Genomic DNA, 21,850 nt, shown 5'->3' with positions numbered 1-21,850 from the left:
ACCTATGATGAGGAGGACATTTGGCAATGGCGCACAGCCTTGACAGATGTCTTCCCTGCTCCTGAAGGCAGAGATGCAGCTGCAATAGGCTGAAACAAACTAACAAATAAACAAAACAAAAACAGTGGCGGGCCCAGGATATCGCAAAGCTCAAGGGGTGAAGGTGCATGCTGCCTGCCAGACTGGCTCTCCCTAGTCCTAACCTTGGGTTTCCCAGGTGTGAGTTAAAAAATGACTTCTCCCCACCTGAGCTGTCACCACACGTTAAGAAATGTGTCACTGGAACAGCCTCCTTGAGGCTGAGCCAGGACAATTACCTGGATTCCTGCTAGCCGGCTGACAAGTAACCAACCTCCAGGGTTGTTCCTGATCCTCTCCAGCTAATGTCAGGCCCCAGACATCTGGATCAGTTTAATGAGCCACTTACTCATTTATTCACTAATCAAATATTAACTGTGGTCACTCCGGCCAAGGGGCAGTAGACCCTGCATTAACTTGCTAAGTAAAGGCACTTTACAAGGAAAAGATGTTATCAAAACTAGGCTTAATCATTGCATGAAAGTGACCTTAACTTGTTAACACCTAAGACCGAAACAGGAAAAGCTTCAGATTTAGTTTACTCATTCAAGTCTATATAATTAACTATTATTATGCTGAAAGGAGCAACATGTCAAAAGATTACTGATCAGCTGGGAGACAAAATCTGTGAAAAGCTGAGGGCCCTTACCTGGTCATTAGGTCATTAAGCCAGGCTCTGCATTGGCTCATTTCCTATTAAGCTGATTTCCTATGATGATGCTATTTTATTGTCATTTTAAATCAGAATGTATATGCCCAGGAAGTAAAATTTATATAACCCAAAGAAATAAATTGAATAATCTAAGGTAATATTTCCCTTAATTATCTAGAAATTTTATGAAATAGAGACATTTTCTAAACTGGAGCTTGATTAGAAAATTAATTTAATCCTTTCTCTCAGTTGTGCATTGTGCTTAGAATCCATGAACAGAATTTATACTGGACTGGAGGATAGAAATACCCTTACATCTGAAGTTAAGACACAGGGAGACATTGAGGAACCAAGAGCTGAGTGTCCAGGCTTCAATAGGCATCATTACATATACTATGTATTTAAAAAAATAAATAAATAAAAAGAACTGGAGTTTTTTTCAGAATGATATTAAGTGCCCTCCCCATCGGTATGAGTTTCCGCGGGCTGCTGTAATGAAGTACCACAAACTGGGCAGCCTGGACAACTAAAATATATTGGCTCACAGTTCTGGAAGCTGGAAGTCTGAGACCAAGGTGTGGGCAGAGTTGGTTCCTTTCAAGGGCTGAGAGGGAGAGTCTCTTCCATGACTCTTGCCTGGCTTCTGGTGGTTTGCTGGAAATTTCTGGCATGCCTTGGCGTGTAGACACATCACCCTGATCTCGGCCTAGGTGCTCACCTGGCATTCTCCCTGTGCACTGGTTTGTGTCCAAATTTCTCCTTTTTATAAGGAAATCAGTCGTGTTGGATGAGGGGCCCACCCTAGGCTGGTGTGACCTCACCTTACTAAACCGGTTACATAGACAACAACCTCATTTCCAAATAAGGTTGCATTCTGAGGAACTGGCGGCGGGGGGGGGGGTGCGGGCTGGAACTTCAACATATGAATTCGAAGGGAAGAAACACGATTGAATCCATAACACTGTCCTCTTCCCGTTCTCAAGCCATTTATTTAACAGATATTTATCAAGTGCTGAACACATTTGACAGCACACACAGTATCAGGTACATGCCACATGCCAGGCACCATGCTGGGCACTGGAACACAGCAGTGGACAGACAGATATGGTCCCTACGCTCTCAGAGTTTTGTGGGAAATAAAAATAAATATTCCATTATTATAGATAATGGGTGCTGTGATAGGGGAAGTGTAGGGTGTCACCTGAGAGATCCTAGGAGGAACATGGAACTTCCGTCTTGCAGATGATTAGGAAAGAATATTCTAGAGCCCGAAGCTTTGGAGAACTTCAGGGGCACAGGAGGTTAGCAATGAGCTCAAACTGGGTGGGGACAGGCAGAAGAGCCTTGTGAGCCAAGTTAGAGAGTTTGGACCCCATCTTGTAGGCAGAGGAGCCATAAAAGCACTCGACAGAAGAGTGACTTCAGAGGGTGAGTATAGTAGAAGGCGGGACTGGAGGCAGATGGAGAGTGAAGGAATCCAGGTTGAAGCTGCTGTTGACCTGATTGTGTGAAGGGGTGGCGGGGATGGAGAAAAGTGGCTGAACTTGAGGGAGGCTATGAGAAGACAGGATTAATTGGATGCTGTAGGTAAAGAAGAGCAAGAACATCACAAAATGCTCCCTGAGTCCTTGCTTGAATAAGCAGATGGAGGTAGCACCATTCACTGAGACAAAATAGAACAGGAGGGGCAGCCGCGGGAGGGGTAGAGAATAAACTTTTAACTGTAATTTAGAGAACAAATCGATAGTTTCTTATATGTTTAGTTTCCTGATTCAAGTAGAAATTCTACAATTTTTTTTGTTTTCTTACTAAATATCTCTTAAGAGTAAACACATTTATAGCCTATAATTGCCTATGATATTAAAAGCTACAGCCTGAATGAATTATGAGAAAACATACAGCATTTAAAGCAACATCTAACCTAAGAGCATATTCAGAGATATAAAGGGCGGCATGTATTTTGATAGCTTACATGGAGGGACTACATTAACAAAGTAATGTTACTCTCTCCTGGTAAACCCAACAATTTTCTTTTTTTTTTTTTTTTTTTTTTTTTTTTGCAGAGAAGTGTTAATGTACACACACAGATCCCAGGGCACACAGCATGACGGATGAAGACAAAGTACACTTTCCTCTGGGACCACCCCCCACACCAAGAAGGAGGATGTTCTCGGCATCCCAGAAGTCCCCTCATGCTCATTCCAGGACACAGCCCCTCCTTCCTCAAGGTAGCCGTTGTCCTGACTATGAACATCACAAAGCCTTTTTGCTGGTTTTGAACTTTATACAGAGGGAATCATACATGTAAGTGTACATTTGTTCCTGTCTCCCGCTCCATACCAAATTTGTGAGATGCGATCAAGTTGCTGCTTACAGAGGCAGTAGCTTCATTTGCAAAGTGGTTGTGATAATTGCCCTCCCACCCAGTGTGTGTTGGATGCCCTTCTGCCCACTCAACGCTTGGCACTGACAAACTTCTTTTCATTTTAGTTATCTGGAAGGGTATGTGGTGGCCTTTCTTTGAAGTTTGATTTCTATTTCTTCGACAAATGATGAAGTAGATCTTTTCATATGTTTACCGAGCATTTGGATAATCTTCTTTTATGGGTTTTCTGTCTTTTCCCCATTAATTTTTAGGAGTTTAAAAAAATCAACCCAGCAACATTTACAGAAAAACCATCTTTCCCCTTACTCTGCAGTGCTACCTTTAGCATAAAGTATCCATGTGTATTTAGGTCTGGGTCTGGACCCTCTATTCTGTTCCATTAGATTGTCGATCTTTGCATCAGTATCACGGTGTCTTAATTACTCTAACTTACAGTAAAAAAAAAAATTATGCTTAAGGTTTGCAGCATTTTTTTGAATCTGTGGTTTAATTTTTTGCTCTTCTGTTAAACATCTCCACCAATTACCTTTTCTAGATTGCTTTAGTCTTATCTTTTCTGTCTTTTCCACTTGGGATTCCATATGACATACAATTACAAGTATTCACCATGTCCTATCTATCTCTTAAGCTAGTTTCTATATATTCCATTCTTTTATCTCTGAGTGCTTCAATCTGGCTATTTTTGAATGATCTACATTCCAACTTACTAACTCTTACTTCTGCTCTTAAGCCGTTCTATTTAGATCTTAATTTCATTATTATTCTTTTCAGTTTTAAGATATCTATTTGCTTCCCTTTTATTGTTTTCAGTTCCCTGATGAATTTCTCCAATTCGTTGAATTTATTTAACTTATTAATCATAGTTATTTTAAAGTTGATATATGGTAACTCCATATATCTGGATTGAGAGTAGTTTTATTTTTATTGTCTTGGTTTTGAGTTTATTGTTTTCTTTTTGCATGTCTGGCTATTTTTAATTGAATGTTTAACATTGTGTAAGAAAAATCATAGAGATAATTTGAGAATCTGGATGATGTCACCTTCCTCCAGAGAGAAATTACCTTTGCTTTTGGCAGACAGTTGGGGTAGGAGAATATTACTTTATCTCTCTGGAATTGATTTGTTTCAAATCTGGGCTCTTTTAAAGCTCAGATCTTGTTCAGAGTCACGATGTTTCCTAGGATATAACCTTTCAGTGGTCGCAAATGAAAACCTGGAGTGCTTACCAGGCTTCCCTCCTTTATGGGTCCTGACCCCTGACCTTTGTCATCCAGTGCCCTGACAGGTCCATGAGCTCTGCGCAGCTTCTCAGCCTCCACTTTGGAATGGGCAGATAGATGTCTGGAAGGGAGAAAGCAGTGCCAAATGTCAGTTTCACCTCTCTTTACTTCTTCTCTTTTGCCTAGAATAGTGACTTCTCAAATTCTTGCTGCCTAGTAATTGACTATTGTTTTCAAACTTATTTTTGTTAAATTCAGCTTTTCTAGTTTGCTAGAACTAGAGCGTTCTAGTAGGTGGGTTATCTGTAAACTGCTGAAAGAGGAAATTTCCAAAAATTTGCATTTAAAAATACTGTTTCCAAAGTTATATTTTAAAAAACATCTTTTTAAAAAATGAACTTAATTTAAGATGTTCTATTAAAAAATAAAGAGGTAACATTTTTTTCTGACAAGAAAAGTGAAGGTTTCATTGAACTGAAGAATAGAATACTATTTACTTATAAGTTGAAACCTAATTCCTGAGTAAACATATTATTTATCATCCAAACTGAGATCTTTTTTTCAGAGTAACAGTGACACACGACAGGACAAATTTCCCCACGTGGAGGGGAGACCAAGCCCTGTACCTAGAGAAGAAGAGGGTTCTTTGGCAGAGAGTGTGGAAAGAATTCAACATACACGCCAAAGTTAGAGTCAACAGGAAAGTTTATTAGAAAAGGGGCGATACTCCACAGACAGAGCATGGTCTCCTCTCAGAAGCAGAGAAGACAGTGAGAGGGACAGTGAGAGACAGAGTAAAGGCACTGAGAGGGACCCTGAGTGTTCTGGGAATTGAGTTTATATAATATTCTTTAGAACCTGTGAGTTACAGTTTAAAAGACTGTTTACCCTGTTTTCTTTGATATGGACATACAGTGAGGAAGGGGAAGAGTATGTAGCATGAAAAGGTAAGAACCTGGAGAGTGAAAGGCCTGCTGGCAGTTCCCAGCCTTTAATCCATAGGTTCCCCATGGTTTTAGCCATATAGGGAGTGACTGACTCTTGGTTCCTGTTTCCCCTTCAGAGGTGTGGGGAATAAATTGTTAGCAGTCCCAGCAGAAATCTTCCTTTGTTCTGCAGGTGTCCTGCTGGCCTGGCTGCAGGGCTGATCAGCATATTACAGTCTCTGGATGTGGCTTCATTAAAGTTTTAATTCTCTTGCCTCCTTCCTACATTGAAAGGGACATTAAGTAAACAGGACACCAGAACAACTGGTGTAAACTAGAATTTTCCCTGGGGGAGAAAAAGGAATGCATGACCAACCTACCTATAGGTACCAGTTTTCAGAATTACAGCAAAACTTCACGTGAAGAAATAAAATTTCTAAATGCAATCTGCTTTAAGATCTATCCCATTAATGATTCACAAGCAATTATTAAGGAGAAAAAAAGTACTGATTTCTCTTCTTCCTTATACGAAGCATATGCTTTAGGTAGAAAAAAAATATTTGGAAAAATCATTCTGCATTATCATTTGAAGATTTCATACATTGATAAAATAGACCAATTTTAAAGAAATTACAAAGGTTTTAAAAATAAAATTAAGTTTAGAGGTCGGATGGGTGTGATAAGCTAAAAAGGCATTTGTCTCACAGAATTAGGTAAATTTACAAGTAGGTACTGTAAAGAACTTTAACTGAATATTTATCAGAAAGTAAACTCTTAATGCCTACATTGATTTCTGTGATTCCAATCCTTTCGTTTTGCAAATTTACCCCTAGCAACAGAACAGTTAGGAGTAATTTCACCATTATGTTGCTTCACTAGGGGAAAAATGTTAAATTCTACTTAGTTTTAAAAAAAATTTCCGATAAATATTTCCTAAACAACATTACTGGTACTCTATACGTTAGAAATAAGGTTCATTGAAAACAGGGTTCTAGAGAAAGAGGTCACTAAGTGTGAGAGACCTGCATAATCTGTTGCAGATCTCTTATTTGTTCAATTCAGGCTTGTGATAAACAACCTTGAATTATAGGATTTTAGGAACTGATTTTGTTTCTCAAACTAGGGCCTTTGTACCATTTGGACCAAGGTCATCTGCGGGTTATATTAAAAAATGAAGACTCGGAGACCCCATTTCAGGAAAGTCTGGCCAGAAAGTCTATATTTATTACCTGCTCCCAGCAGATTATTTTTTCTACAGAAGCTTGAGAACTGTTGGAATTATTCTTCCTGTGGAAGTTTGAGAACCGTTGGGATGGCAGTGAGGGATGGCACCAGGATTTGAATGTGCTCAGTAAGCATGAGCTGGAGCCCTGGTGAAGAAAGTGGTAGAATTTCTTATGGGCTACCATGCTTACAACTATGACATAGGTGTTTTGTTTTACCTCAGTCTTTCCCTTTGTTTTCATTCTTTTGGGGTCCTATTTGCTTCTGTCCCCTAAGAGTTCCCTGCTGATTTGACCTGCTGACTTTTCAAGTTTCCTTCTGCATCTGGAGGTCACCTGCTTCTAGTCAAACCCATCTCTGCTTGGGGCTTGTAACCAGGGTTCTGGTCACCCAGCTCGAGGTGTCCAGCCAGTTTCCAGAGCTGGGCAGGGATGCTCTATTACAGTAATCTGAGTGGCAAACATAATATGATTTCTTGTGTGTATGTGCGTGTGTGTGTGATGTAAGAATTTAAAAGTTGTATTTCTCCCTGTTGCTACTGTTGCAGTGGTCTGTGCATGTGTGTAACCCAGATAATGCAACCCCCCCCAAAAATGTCTTAGCTACCCGAAGTGTGTAAGATAAACAGACACCTGTGCGGCTGGCTGATAAGACACCAAAGACGTCATCATAGAGTATAAAGCAAAAGAAACTCTAATACAGACTTAGAGAGCGTGCTCCCTATCCTCTCGGGACTGCGTTCCTCCATCTCTTGGTTCCTGACTGCTCTGCTTCAAAGAAGAGGCCTCCACTGATCGACCATCGCAGATCGACAGCATCCGAGCCAGCATCGACCGGTCACTGCTTAACACATGTCTTGTCTCCACCAGCACCGCCGGGTGGTCTGCTAGGACCGAAATCCATCAGGATGTGATATGATTAAACTTGTGTGATGCTCTGGCAACTATTTGTGTGTGTGCCGTCCTTGCTTAGTTGGTTTCTCGCTGGGCTCGTTATATATATGTATCTTAGATGAAGTGCTCTGCGACGCTCGTACTGGCTGGGCCTTAGGGAGCTAGTTGAGCCACCTGTGCACACGTCCACGGAGAAGTTGGACATACTCCATAAAGCAGGGGTTCAAATAGTGTGCTACAAACCAGACATGTACAATCGATGGGCTACTCGGAGTAAGACCAATTTAACCCTGAGGTCATCTCTCTAGTGAGGAAATTCATGCTCATAATGAGTGTGCTTAGTCACCAAAGAAAGATTTGATAGGGTTCACTGCAGGCAGTAAGTGAGTAATTCTCTCAGAAATATCCCCATCAACAATTTTTGGAAATCTGCAACAAGCTTCACTTCCCCATACATATGCTGCCTACAAGAGACACACTTCAGATCAGAAGACACACACAGACTGAAAGTAAAGGAATGGAAAAAGGTATTTCATGAAAATGAAAATGGAAATGAAAAAAAAAAGGTGGTATAAGAAATACTTATATCAGACAAAACAGACTTTAAATAAGAGACAAAGAAGGACATTTCATATACAATAGCCAAGATATGGAAGCAACCTAACTGTCCATTCATAGACAAATGGATAAATAAAATGTGGTACAAATATAAAATGGAATATTACACGGCCATAAAGAGAACGAAGTCTTGCCATTTGGGACAACATGGATGGATCTAGAGGGTATTATGCTGAGTGAAATAAGTCAGATAGAGAAAAACAAATATCATATGATTTCACTTAATATATGAAATCAAAAAACAAATACAAAAACAAAACAAAAACAAAATAGATGAACAAACAAGCAGAAATAAACTCACAGATACAGAGAATAAACTGATGGTTGCCAGACAAGAATGGAGTTAGGGGCCTGGGTGATAAAGGTAAAGGGATTAAAATGTGAAAATTAACGGTTACAAAACAGTCACGAGAATGTAAAGTATAGCATAGGGAATATAGGCAATGACATTTTAAAAACTATGTATAGTGCCAGACGGGTACTGGACTTATCGGGGGTATCACTTCATAAGGAATATGAACGACTAGTCAACCACTATGTTGTACACCTGAAACTAATGTAATATTGAATGTCAATTGTAACTTAAAATTTTTTTGAATTAACTTTAAAAGAATTACTCACCCGGAATATCCCCATTTCATGATGTTCCTTCCTCAAGAGAGAATTACTGACTGGATTAGGGCGTCACTGTTTAAGAAAAAAAGATATCGCAATTACCTGATTTTACACTAGAGGGCAGAACTGATTTTCTTTTGGCTTTTAAAAAACAAACTCCAAAATAACTGCCTGCCCATTTTGCGAACACTGCCTACTGAGAGTTGGTCTACATTAGGTTGAAATAGTTTCAGTGACACCTTTTCATACAAGGACATAGCCTCTTCCTGAAGAAGCAGAATTCCAGGCATTTTAAAGGCCATGTTTGCTAGTTCATATCTATTTGTCAAAGGAGTGTGTTTAAGTGACAACTGTGGTTACTTTCAAATTGACACAATTTCTCATGTAGTTTTTTAATTTTTTATATACAATTATACAACCTATTGGCTTACCATCCCACTAGTTTATGGAACCTCAACTATACAGTTCCCCAAGTACATTTTTTAAAAATATATGTTTATTAACTCTTACCAATTCTAAGGAGCTAATTTGTATTTTTATGCCTTCTTTTGTGTTACTCGTCTTCATTTTCGTTTTCCCTATTAAACTTTAGAGGAAAAACTAAAATATCAAGAGAGAAAGTCTTTTTAACAGCTAGTATAATAAACATTTACTATGTCTACTATAATAAAATAGACCTTCTTTCTAGTTTTAGCAAGATATGACTATTCGGCAGACACAAATATTCACGTAGGTTAGAATATACATTTTTCAGAATTTAGCCCTAGATTTCAAAAGCATAATTATTACCAAACTTTGGGACTATGAAATGCCTTAGTTCATATGTCATATGTTGTCACTTATACTGCTTGTAGACTCGTCTTAGCACTATGCTCATGCATAGACTGCTTGTGTCTCTTGTAGGCAGCATATGTATGGGGAGCGACTTCACCATCTTGATCTCCCTGACTGGTGGGCTGTGTGAGCTTGCAGACACCCAGCAGCGCTGGGGCGTCAATGAATCCAGGAACAGATGGGTGAGAAGAGGGGCTACAGTGTGTTGCATTACAGATTCCTGAAATGCTTTAACTTCATTCCACATATTTAACAGTTCTGCTCTTACTTATCCCACATCTTAAATGAGATCACTTAAACCTGGAGCACTCTGCCTGGCACATGGTCAGATCTTAGTAAATGAATATGCCCTCTGGTCTCTTCGTTCCCTCAGCCTATAACTAGAGCCTTTGAAAACTCTGAAACCCAGAGGATATAAAATAAAAAAAATAGTAATGCATCTCTACATTACTGAAAACAATTGAAAATCTGATCTCACCAAAACTGAAACTAATTTGGTTAAAACAAGCCCAAAATATACTCAAGGGACAGATTTCTCTGACTGCACCAGCATCAAACGTGCTAATTATTCCAATGCAAGTTCTTGACTGTCAGTCAAGATATAGATTTGAATTTAAAGACAAACTAAAGTTTAATGGTGCCGTATGGTTTGAATGCTTGAGATCTTCCACTTATATAATGTGTGACTTAGCACGCTAATTTTCTTCTGTGATATTTGAACTAATTCATTCTTTGCATTCGATAAATTTTGAACAGCCACTTTGGTCATGAAGTGTTTTTTTAATAAATGTGGAATAAATAATGCCAAAGTCTATGAGAAGCAAAGAGCTAAATTGGGCTCCTTTTCATTCTATTTTCATGTACTAATTTAATATCTACCGAGACCGTGGTATTAATAACAGCCGGCATTTCTTAGCTCTTCTAACCACTTTGCCTCTGTAACTCATTTAATTTATATAAAAACCTTATGAACGAAATACTTACTTTTAGCCCATTGTGCAAAGGAGGGTCAATAGATACTGTTGAGCTGAATTCTCTTTAATAGCTCAGAGCATACACGGGTCGTTTATAACACCATGAAGTGAGCGCTAGCATAGAAGGAACCACTGCTTCTGTCTGGGGAGTGAGGCAGCTCTTCCCCAGGGGGATTACACTTAACCCGGGCATTGCAGGGGGAAGAGGAGGGTCCGTGGGAGGCACGGCAGCACGCATGTGCAGCCACCAGGGAGTAAAAGGTCCCTCTCTTGGGATGAGCTGAGCTTGGAATTAACCTTTATAGAGTGAGGAGAAGTCGAATTTGCCATCCTAAAATATGGCTTTTCTTGATATTGATTATTTTAATCTCGTTATTTTGAAGAAGCAAACGACCAAGGAAAAGCCTTTGATCTTCCTCCGAACCACCTAAAAGAATTTAGATAAAGGACCTGCTCACAGAAGGGAGCTATCGCCATAGATGACTATAGTTCAATATGATCTAAGCGTGCGATAGACAGAGAGGAACCCAGCCAGGCCTTTCGATCAAAGCCCTCTCAGTGTCCTGTTGTTAAAGACAGCGCAGAGAACTTTTGTTTACAAGACATTTGGTTCTCCAACCTCATGTGAATCTCCTTCCTCCCCTTCAAGTCCAAACCCAACCCTCCATTTTCTTCTTAACTCTAGCTGGTATATAAGCCTCAATTGTCAGATTTGTCCTGGGATCCCATATTCTTATGGAACCCCTGTATGTACACACATAATTAAATTGGGTTAATCTTTTTCCTATTAATCCATCTCATGTCAATTCGATTATTAAACCAGCTAGAAGAACTTAAAAAAAAAAAATAGGAGGAAAAATTATTTTTCCTCCCTCGCAAGAGTAGGTGGCTTTTTTCTTTTTCCTTTTATATCAAGGAAGTAACTCAGGTATATGACATAGCTCAGCAGTGTGGAAACGAACTAACATGGAGAAGGATAGGGCCTTCGGGATATTCTAGGGGAGCAGATGTGGGAGTCAAGCAGCTGAGTGACTTCTCTGAAGTTTACTCCCTTGGGCGTGGCCTGCGGGTGAGCAACCCAAACTACCCAATTCATTGGGAAGATTGAGTGAATATAGTACTTGAGCAGTGCCATACATAAAGCAGTTGCTCATCGGTGTTAGAACCTGCCCTAGCCACTGACACACTCCACTGGCCTTCCTCCAGCCCCCATTCCAGGCCTCTCACCCAGGGCAGTGGCAACTGAGAGGGTGGAATTTACTGAAAATGCAGATGTGTGAGGCTCAGTAATGGCCTTCTCTCAGTCACCTTGAGAGGGGTGAACAGAAACCCACAGTGCCTCTTAAGACCTTGGCCCAGAACAAGCACACTGTCATTCTGTCCGATTCCCTTGGCCAGGGCACAGCATACGGTGAGGTCCAAGGGCTCCACTTCACCCACAGTGACCACGTGAGAGAGGGAGAGGAGGGCAGGGAGCAGGTAGTACATGGGTCACGGGCAGCATGTAAAATGGCAGAGAGGTTTAGAGGAGCATGGCAGGTATTCAGGGGTGTGTTTGGGGGCAGGAAAATGGGGAGAGGGGATGGCAGGGAGAGAGTTCAAAGAAAGAAGCTGGACTGGTTAGCAAAGAGCTGGTGTCCTCACCAAGGAGCACGGCTTTATCCTGCGGGAGATAGAAAACATCCAGGGCTATGGGCTCCCTTGGCCCATGGCCGCCTCTAGCTGCTGTTCCTGCCCTGGGGGCACACAGGACACGCGGGACCAAATGGAAACTGCCTCCTGCTGCCAAGGACAGAGCAGAAGAGTTTGGGGACAGGCCTGGGCTGACTGCCAGTGTTACCTTGGGTATACATGTGTCAACACATATACTTAGCTCTGAGTGCTCAGGCTTGCAAGGTATAATTGAATCCTCTGAAAGCATCTGGGGACTAAAGGGTGAAAGCCTTAAAGTATAAGGCTCATGCTATGAAAACAAGTGGTTAGATAGAAAGGAACTGAGAGAAAAACTTAAAATACTTAGATTCGAGCCCAGTGCCACTAATTACAAGTTTAATGCTAATCTCAAGGCTCTGTCCCCATGTCTATAAATGTTCATATTAATTCCCATACTTCAGAGAATTTGCAAGACTCAAATGAAGTAATAAATGCAAAAACTCTAAATCATTATATAAATATAAAATACTATATCCCCAAGGTGCTTGGAGCAAGAATAGCTGTACAAATTAATTCAAAATGGATTAAGGACCTAAATATAAGACCTGAAACAATAAAATACATAGAAGAAAACATAGGAACTAAACCCAAAAGCCTTGGACTTAAAGAGGATTTTATGAATTTGACCTCAAAAGCAAAGGAAGTAAAAACTAAAATAATGAATGAGAGTACATCAAACTAAAAAGCTGCTGCTCAGCAAAAGAAACTGTAAAAAGACAACATCTGAATGGGAAAATATATTTTCAAGCAACGCCTCCGATAAGGGCCTAATATCCAAAATATACAAAGAACTCATACAACTCAATAACAACAACAACAAAATGATTCAATCAAAAGATGGGCAGAGGACCTGAACAGACACTTCTCCCTAGAGGACATACAAATGGGCAACAAATATATGAAAAGATGCTCAGATAGCTAGCTATTAAGGAAATGAAAATCAAAACCACTATGAGATACCATCTCACACCTGTCAGAATAGCTCTAATCAATAGGACAAGTAATAACAAATAGTGGAGAGGTTGTGGAGAAATAGGAACCTTCATACACTGCTGGTTGGACTGCAAATTGGTACAGCCACTATGGAAAACAGTATGGCGGTTCCTCAAAAAACTAAGAATTGATCTACTCTATGATCCAGCAATTCCTCTATTGGGTATTTACCCCAAAGGCTTGAAAACTCATATCCAAAAAGATATTTGCACATTGATGTTCATAGCAGCATTATTCACAGTGACCAGGACATGGAAGCGACCAAAGTGTCCTACAATAGATCATTGGCTAGAGAAGCTGTGGTACATATATACAATGTAATATTACTCAGCCATAAGAAGAGATGAAATATTGCCATTTACAACAACGTGGATGGACCTCGAAATAATCATATTAAGCAAAATAAGCCAGACAGAAAAAGTGGAAAAATCACATGATATCACTTATATGTGAGATATAACCTAAAAGCACCAAATGAACAGGTCAAACAAACAGAGACTCAATGTACATGGACAATGGACTAGTGGTTACCAGAGGGGAGGGGGAAGGGAGGAGGAGGGAGGTAGATGGGTGGAAAAATGTAAATCATTTCTTTAATTAAAGGAAGGAAGGAAGGAAGGAAGGAAGGAAGGAAGGAAGGAAGGAAGGCAGGAAGGAAGGAAGGAAGGAAGGAAGAATAGCTGCACATCCAATGACTCAAGCACTGTATTGCCTGGGTGGACCCTTGTGCCGGCAAGGATGTGGGTAGAATGACAGAAAGCATGTTCCTCTTAAGTGCCTATTGTAGATCGAGAGAGGCATGGTAGTGCCAGTCTTCTTTAAGGAGAGTGTGCTTAAAGGAGCAAATGGCAGCAAGAGAAAGGTACCCTAGACTGACCTCGTGCCCAAGAAATGATATGGGGATAAAACTGATAATACTGCTTCCACCACAGTTAGGTCATTTCAACAGTAAAAAGAACGGCTATGAACTCCCCTCAAGGCCTCCTTTGGACCCAGATGAAACTTAATGTTTACTCTTCCATGCACTGGAGAAATGAATGAAGACGGAAGGCCTTAAACTGCTCACATCCACGAAAGGGCACATGAAGAGAAACAGAAATAAGTGACATAAGATAAATTAGTGCCTTGGAAGTGTAAAAAATTGGAGGAGGTGCTGATTTCAACTAAAAATAATCCTTGGAAATAAGACACTCTAAAGTAGAAGTTGTTTGTGTATTTCATACCTGACAACAGGCAGAGCCCCAGGAGCAGGTGCAATGGATGCAGCTGGATGAAGATTTGATTCTGGATCTAAGAGTGAGGGAGAGACCTGAAGCAATTCATTCTGAGGCCAGACATAGGCCAAAAGCCAACTTCGTAAAGGGGAATTTATTGCCAGGCTTTGTGCACTGTCCATGCAGTCTGCACAACCTAAGTGGGCAGCAGGAACAGAGGACTCACTTATAAAGGTCTCATCTGGAAGATCAAGCCATTATCTCAAGGAAGCCAGCCTTGAAAAACTTCTCATATGCTCCTGGCCAGTTAACTATGTAAGATATGGATTGCTGGTATTACCTGAACAAAAGCAGGAAAATGAATTTCCAGCATTTGTATTTTGATGGCTTAATAGGATTCATTAGGTGAGCAAATACACCCGAAAAAAGGCCAGTGACCAATTTTCCCTTACATTCTCAGCAAAGTGGGAGAGAAGCTAAGCATTAAAGCTCTTTATTTAGCAGAGTCTGAGTTGTACAAAATTGCCATGATAAAAGGGCTTGCTTTTTGTAAGGCCCAAAGGAATAGATAGTTATCTTTGACTGATTTCCACAAAGACTACTTGGCATAGGAATTTAATTTATGTATTCGTGTTTGATAAAATGAGCTGTGTGTAAAAAGTAAGGAAATAGGGGAAAGTTGCAAAGATTTTCACTTGGTTCTGGAACGATCTCTACAGATTCACATTCTCTAGTGTTTAGATTAAATTTTGCATGTCAAACTCATATGTGTCCAACAGTGACACAGCAATTCAATTGTTGAGAGGATGACTAAGTCAAACCAGCCGTGGCTCTGGTGAAGGAGTGACAACACTGAGATTCTGGAACACATCAGTGAACCCACAGCCTTGTTTTTCCTACAGGGGAAAGTGTCTTGGGATAAGGAATTGTGCATACATGCATCCTAGAAAGTGAAGGGAGGGAGATGAGTGTGTGTCTCAGAATGAAGACAAGGCAGTGCATGTGCTAGGAGCAAGAATTTAAAGGCAGCGGAAAATGTTGGATGATGTGGGGAAGCTTGCATAACCAATGAGGGTCCTTTGACTTGAGCAAGAGGGAACCTGGAGGAAGGTAGGTCTCAGTGACCATTCGTTTTTTCCCTTTGATTTTTCTTCTCCCTTCCTCTTCCCTCTTCTTGTTATGTTGCTATCCCTCTCAGGATTTTGTTTTTTCTTATACCAAATGTGTTCTAATTATACAACGAGATTACAGTGCTGCCATCCTCCTATAAAATGACTAAAATAAACTAAAATGACTCAAATGACTAAATTAGGTTAAAATTACTAAAATAGACCAAGTAAGGATGCTTTATCTTTCAGACCTACACCATAAAGCCAGGAAAATATCCTTCTTACCTCAAAATTCTTCCTCTTCCATGGAAACCTGAAATGTCTATTGAAACCTAGAATATCTGGAAACATCTCCCAAATGCAAATACAGGAGTAATGTCTTATTCTTAACCTTTCCAGACATGTTACCTTAATTATTGAATAAGATGATCTCACACAATGGCCTCCGATGGTGTCACCCATCACTGTGGTTTATACTAAGGCTCTGACTCTAAATAATGGGAAGAGACTCATGGGGCACTAGTCTGTGAGGGCTGGGCTGGCTGGGGGTGGATGATGGTAGCTCCTTTGGTCAAAGAGAAACATATAATCCCTGGACACTTGAGATGGGAAGTGATGCCTTTAATAGAAGGAAGCAGGGCACAGGTAGCGATGTGAAGGAGACTGCCTGTCTATTTCCATATTACCATTTCAAAGTATTATAATTAAAGATGATTAAGAGTAGAAATGATTTAAAATAATGACATGGTAGATGAAACTATTAACAACAGATTTGAATCAATAAAAATAATGCAGAAAAGATGTGATGAAGAAACAGGGAGATACAGACCAGAAATACTTCGAAGTCTGCAGGGGTTAATTGAGATGTGAGACTTACTGTCCTCCTCCCTGTCTTGTTATTTCCAGCAACTTCAGAGATTAGTGTGTGGCAGTGGTGGCAGTAGAAGCAGCAGCAGCTATCACGTTATGCCTGGGCAGCCCTGCAAGAACATTTTCAATCTAGAATTTCTACTTCCAATAATGCCACACAAAGCAATTTTGATAAACTTTTCTCTTGAGGACAGCTAAAACAATTGCACAAAATATTTAAAAAGCTGTCTGTTCTGGACATTGGAGATCTAACAAGACAATGAATAATTGTGGGACAAGACCTGAAGATCTAACTAAATTTTTGGAATTGAATTATTCTTGGAAAATCTAGGAACTCAAGAAGGTCAGTTGGGTTGGAAATTGCTTTTTTTCCTAATAGTGTAGCCCCTTCCTTCATGGGGCAGCTGAGAAGCTGACTGGGGATTTTGTCAACCTCTCAAGGTAGAGAAATAAGTGCTGTAGTCTGGGACTTGCCATGGCAGCTGAGGGAGATACTGCTCTCACTTTAAATTACATCTGAGAATTAGGGTGAAACAGAAGTGAGAAGGCCCCTGTAGGATCTCAGATAGCTTCATACCATCTCAAACCCTGAACTTGGATAAGGATCCTAGATTTGTAAATGCCTCACAAAATGAAATGTAAAATCTTCCACAGAGAAAAATAACTGGGACTCATGTTATATTTCCAAATTTAAAAATAAGATGTCTGGTACACAAGCAACAAATAACCAATCATATGAGAAACAAGACAATAGGAACCAGCATAAAAACAGATCATGGCAATAGGTCTGCAAGAGCTCCAAATTTTGGCATCATGAGACAGACTTTAAAATAACCTTATTTACTGGTTATGGTTGAAAACAAGATTGAGGATTTCCACAGAAAAATGAAGACTATAAAAAAGAATCAAAATAAAACTAGAACAGATAAATAAAATAATTAAACTAAATAACTAGAATTTAATGACTGGCTTTAACAGCCAAATGGACACAGCTGAGGAGAGAATAATGAACTGGAACATAGGCTAGAAAAAAATACCCAGAGATAAGCATGAAAGGCAAGATGTAAAATACAAAAGAAGATGTAAGTACCTTATAGGATCAAATGACAAAGTCTAATGTTCATGGAACCAAAGTTTCAGAAGGAGAGAAGAAAGAGAATAAGATCGAGGCAATATTCAAAGTGAAAATGGCTGAGTCTTTTCCAAATTGACGAAGGACTTTTAAGTCACAAATTCAAGAAATTTGATGAAGCACAAACAGAATGAATAGAAACTTACACCTAGGAAAATTTAAGAAAGCTGCTGAAAACAAAAACTAGAGAATAAGAAGATGGGAACACTATTTAGACTGTTAGATAAATTCTCATTAGCAAAAACGAAACCCAAAGACAATGAAATAAAATATTTAATGTAATTTTTCAACATACAAACTTGGAATTTTATACACAGTGTTAATATCCTTAAAGAAGGATGATATTTTTAGAGAAACTAACTGAAATTGTTTATGATCAGCAGTCCTGCATTAGGGAAAGTACTAAATATTATAGGTAGAAATAAAGGTATCCTAATGGAAGTTTGAAAATACAAGAAGAAATAAAGGGCAAAAAATTATTGGGAACTTAGTAAATGCTATCTACATAAAACATATTTTTTGATAATGAAAGCATAAAGAGAGTTAAAACAATGGCATATGTAGGCAATTGGTGATGTTAGAGTGCTCTAAAATCATAGTACTATCTGGGCAGACTATTAATATTAGATGTGATAAGTCAAGGATAGATATTATAATCTCTGGAGTAACCACTAAATTAAGAGCAACATAGTCTAATATCCAAATCAATGAAAGAAAACAATCGTAAAAAATAATCCAAAAGCAAGCAAGAAAAGAAAGAGAAAAGGAACCATATAAAAGACATACAGACAGAAAGCCTTTCAGAGCCATAGATGTAAACAAAACACATTTACCGCCTACAGTCCACGAGAAAAGCTCTGCTGATGTTTTACCTCCAGCTATTGCTGCACTGACACTATGGCATACTTCAACCAAATGGCCTCATTTGAAATGGGCCTTCTCAGCACAATTCCTGGGGATGGTTGGATCAGGAATTATCTGATTTTCTAAAGTTCTCCATAAGTTTAGAAAATAATTTGCAAGTAGATATGCAGGCTTTTTAATCTTTGGTCTGTGGAAACTAAGTATATAGATCATCTCTGAACTATAGTAGCATGTTCTCAACTGACCTATGGTCTCCATCCACCACCTCTCCCAACCCCACCATCAGCATGAACCTCGTGTGCTGAACCAGTGCCATGAACCTTGGTGTGATGAAAGGAATGAGGCAATGACATATAATGGAGCACCGACATGTCAATGGGAATAAAATGTGGTAAATTAAAGTCTCCTCTCATAGGGGTATTACTTTATATTTTTCTTTGAGAAAATAAAAGGAATCTTATCAATTTCTTATTAAAAATTATTGGGGTAACATTGATTAATAAAATCAAATAAGTCTCAACTGTATAATTCAATAGATGTCATATATAAATTACATTGTGTTCACCACCCAAAGTCAGATTTCCTTCCATTAATCAATATTTGACCTCTTTTACACCTATCTACTTCCTCTTCCCCTACTTCCTTCTGGTAACTTCTAATCCACTGTCAGTGTCCATGAGACTCTGTTTGTCACATTTGTTTGTTGCTTTCAGTTTTAGATCCCATATATGAGTGAAATCATATGGTTTTCAAGTTTTTCTGTCTGACTTATTTCACTTAACATGATTAATTATCTCAAGATCCATCCACATTGTTGCAAATGGCAGTATTTTATCTTTTTTATGGATGAGTAATATTCCATTGTGTGTGTGTGTGTGTGTGCGCGTGTGTGTGTGTGTGTACCACATCTTCTTTATCCAATCATCTATTGTAGGACACTTCAGTTGTTTCCATGTCTTAGCCACAGTGAATAATGCTTCTGTGAACATTGGAGTGTATATAACTTTGCAGGTAAATGTTTTCAAGTTTTTTGGGTAAACACCCAGAAGAGGAATTGCTGGATCATATGGTAATTCAATTCTTTTGTTTTTTTGAGGAACCTCCAATACTGCTTTCCATAGTGGTTGTACAAATTTGCATTCCCACCTTTTTGTCCACAACCTCTCCAACACTTGTTATTACTTATCCTGTTGATAATAGCCATAGTAAAAGGTGTGAGATAGTATCTCATTGTATTTGCATTTCCCTAAGAGCTAGCGAAATTAAGCATCTTTTAATATGTCTGTTAGCCATTTGTATGTCTTCTTGAGAGAAATATCTGTTCAGGTCCTCTGCCCATTTTTTAAATGGATTTTTTTATTGTTGAGTTGTATAAGTTCTTTATATATTTTGGCTATTAGGCCGTATCAGAGGCATTATCTGCAAATATAGTCTCCTATTTGGATTATACTACAAAATGACAATAATCAAAACAGCATGACATTGGCAGAAAAACAGACAGAACAGACCAATAGAACAGAATTGAGAGTCCAGAAGTAAACCCCCACATAATTTTCAACAAAGGAGCCAAAACCATATAATGGAAAAAGGAAAGCCTCTTCAGCAAATGGTGCTAGGAAAACTGGAAAGCCACCTGCAAAGGAATGAAACTAGACAGTTATCTATCACCATACACCAAAATTAACTTAAAATGGATCAAGGACCTGAATATAAGACTTGAAACAATAAATTGCATAGAAGAAAGTATAGGTACTAAACTCATGAACTTTGGATATAGAGGGGACTTTATGAATTTGACCTCAAAGGAAAGGGGAATAAAAGCTAAAATAAACTAATAGGACTATATCAAACTTAAAAGCAATACACAACAAAAGAAACCATCAGCAAGGCAAAGAGGAATCTTATCAATTTTTGATAAACCACATGGAGTGATAACAAGAGTTAGAAGGTGAGAAAACTTGTCCTAAAAGGACATGCTCAAGAAATAGCAAATGGTCTTTATCACTGTTAAATTGGGTTGGGACAATTAATTTCTGGATTTCATTTTGCTGAATGGATATGCTACTTTGAAACCAGAGCTGAATTCTTCAGAGCAATGAAAGACAGACAGTGGCCTTTCTCTCTTCTTGCCCTCTGATCCTACCCCAACAAAATTCATCTTCTTTGCTAAATAGGTATTCCACTAATATTTAAAGAATATTGGTTTAAAAGAATTACTGGTCTGCCATGTGTCAATTAGGATATTGATATAAATATATATATGCGAATCTTCCCAAACACTGTATGACATTCTAACTCAACTAATTTAGTTAATAATGATTCTCTCACAAACACATAAGTACTTTTAAGAAGGCTAAGGGTATCATCATTCACAATAATTGATTGGCTCAGTTTATTTTTCGTCTATTAACCAGCTGAAGGCAAGTGTGGGGCAGAAGAAGGAAGCAGTTTACTGATAGGTAAAGGATGTAGACTGGTGAAGAGGCTGTGTAGGTTTGGGTTTCCCAGAAGCACTGCCTGAGACGGGGGTCTTAGTGTGAGAAATTTGTTGAGAGCTCTCCAGAAATAAAATATATAAGAAAATGTGAGAAGCAGGGGAGGGCTCTGTGAGGTGCTCTTGGCATCTACCTCAGCTGGATTCAATGGAGAGCTCTGGAGTATAAGTGGCATCACAGAGCTGTTGCCTCCTATTTCAAGGAACCCAGACTTTGTACCCAGTACCAGTCAGTCATTGGCTGAGGGCCACCCCCGGAGGAGGGCAAAATCTTCCAGGTGTTTCAGGCCGAGGCAGGTCCCCTCGACTAAGGGCAATTGTCAAGACAAGGGGACAGGACAGTGCTCATAGTAGCTTGGGGGTGGGTGCCTTGGCCAATTAATGAGATCCAGGCAGGGCACTCAAAGTTTCTACTTTACATGCCGTGAACATACCCCAGACAGTTTCTGATTCTAATGTCATTTAGGGTTGGTGTTGCACAGAGAGAGGAATAAAAATTGCCTTCTTTTCAGCCCTGTCTCTACCCTCCTGATTCTAGGATTAATACACAGCTGGACCTATAATTCAGTAAAATGAGGGGTTAATGTTGGATTTTTGTGGGCTACTTAAAAAACTCCACTTACAGAATTTCTTCAATGAAGAGTTTTAATAATTTATCAAGAAAAATGAACTAAATGTTTTGGAACTGAATTATTTTTGGAAAATCTAGAACATCTGGTCATCTTATATGGAGTTTACCGGTATAGTCAAATGAAATTATGAAAGCATTAAGCCAACATGCATACAATGCTGTAGAATCATTATGCTGCTACATGGAATAGGTACATGAGAAGTAAAGAGTCTATATAAATCAAATCGCATTACTTTTATAAAACTAAATCAAAATTTTTGTTTTTTCTCACCTGTTCTCCAATATTTATAGTAGTGTCAATATAAATTACCCTAATAATCCCAAAGTGACATCATCGCCACTTCCCACATGGGTAAGTACAACAGACATTCATTTACTTTTCTTCAACCCACGCCTCCCTCTCTCTCTCC

The 21,850-nt window shown here is 39.2% G+C and overlaps 1 long non-coding RNA gene across 3 annotated transcripts in view; it reads right to left on the bottom strand.

Annotated features, from left to right (window-relative positions):
• LOC118605549 overlaps positions 1 to 8,659 on the bottom strand; it is a 39,802-nt gene extending 31,143 nt beyond the window's left edge. For 2 of the 3 annotated variants that reach the window (XR_004952199.1, XR_004952198.1), the window contains exons 1-2: positions 6,492 to 6,721; positions 4,343 to 4,457 (exon numbers count right to left, since the gene is read on the bottom strand). This is a non-coding gene — a long non-coding RNA (uncharacterized LOC118605549). Of the gene's footprint in view, positions 1 to 4,342; positions 4,458 to 6,491; positions 6,722 to 8,618 lie in introns of those variants that run through there. The other variant, XR_004952200.1, reaches the window with a different exon arrangement.
• Positions 8,660 to 21,850: the final 13,191 nt, after the last annotated feature.

This window comes from Rousettus aegyptiacus, unplaced genomic scaffold (assembly GCF_014176215.1).
Source record: "Rousettus aegyptiacus isolate mRouAeg1 unplaced genomic scaffold, mRouAeg1.p scaffold_m13_p_7, whole genome shotgun sequence".
In the NCBI taxonomy this organism is placed as follows: Eukaryota; Metazoa; Chordata; class Mammalia; order Chiroptera; family Pteropodidae; genus Rousettus; species Rousettus aegyptiacus.
This window is presented reverse-complemented; position numbering and strand designations above follow the sequence as displayed.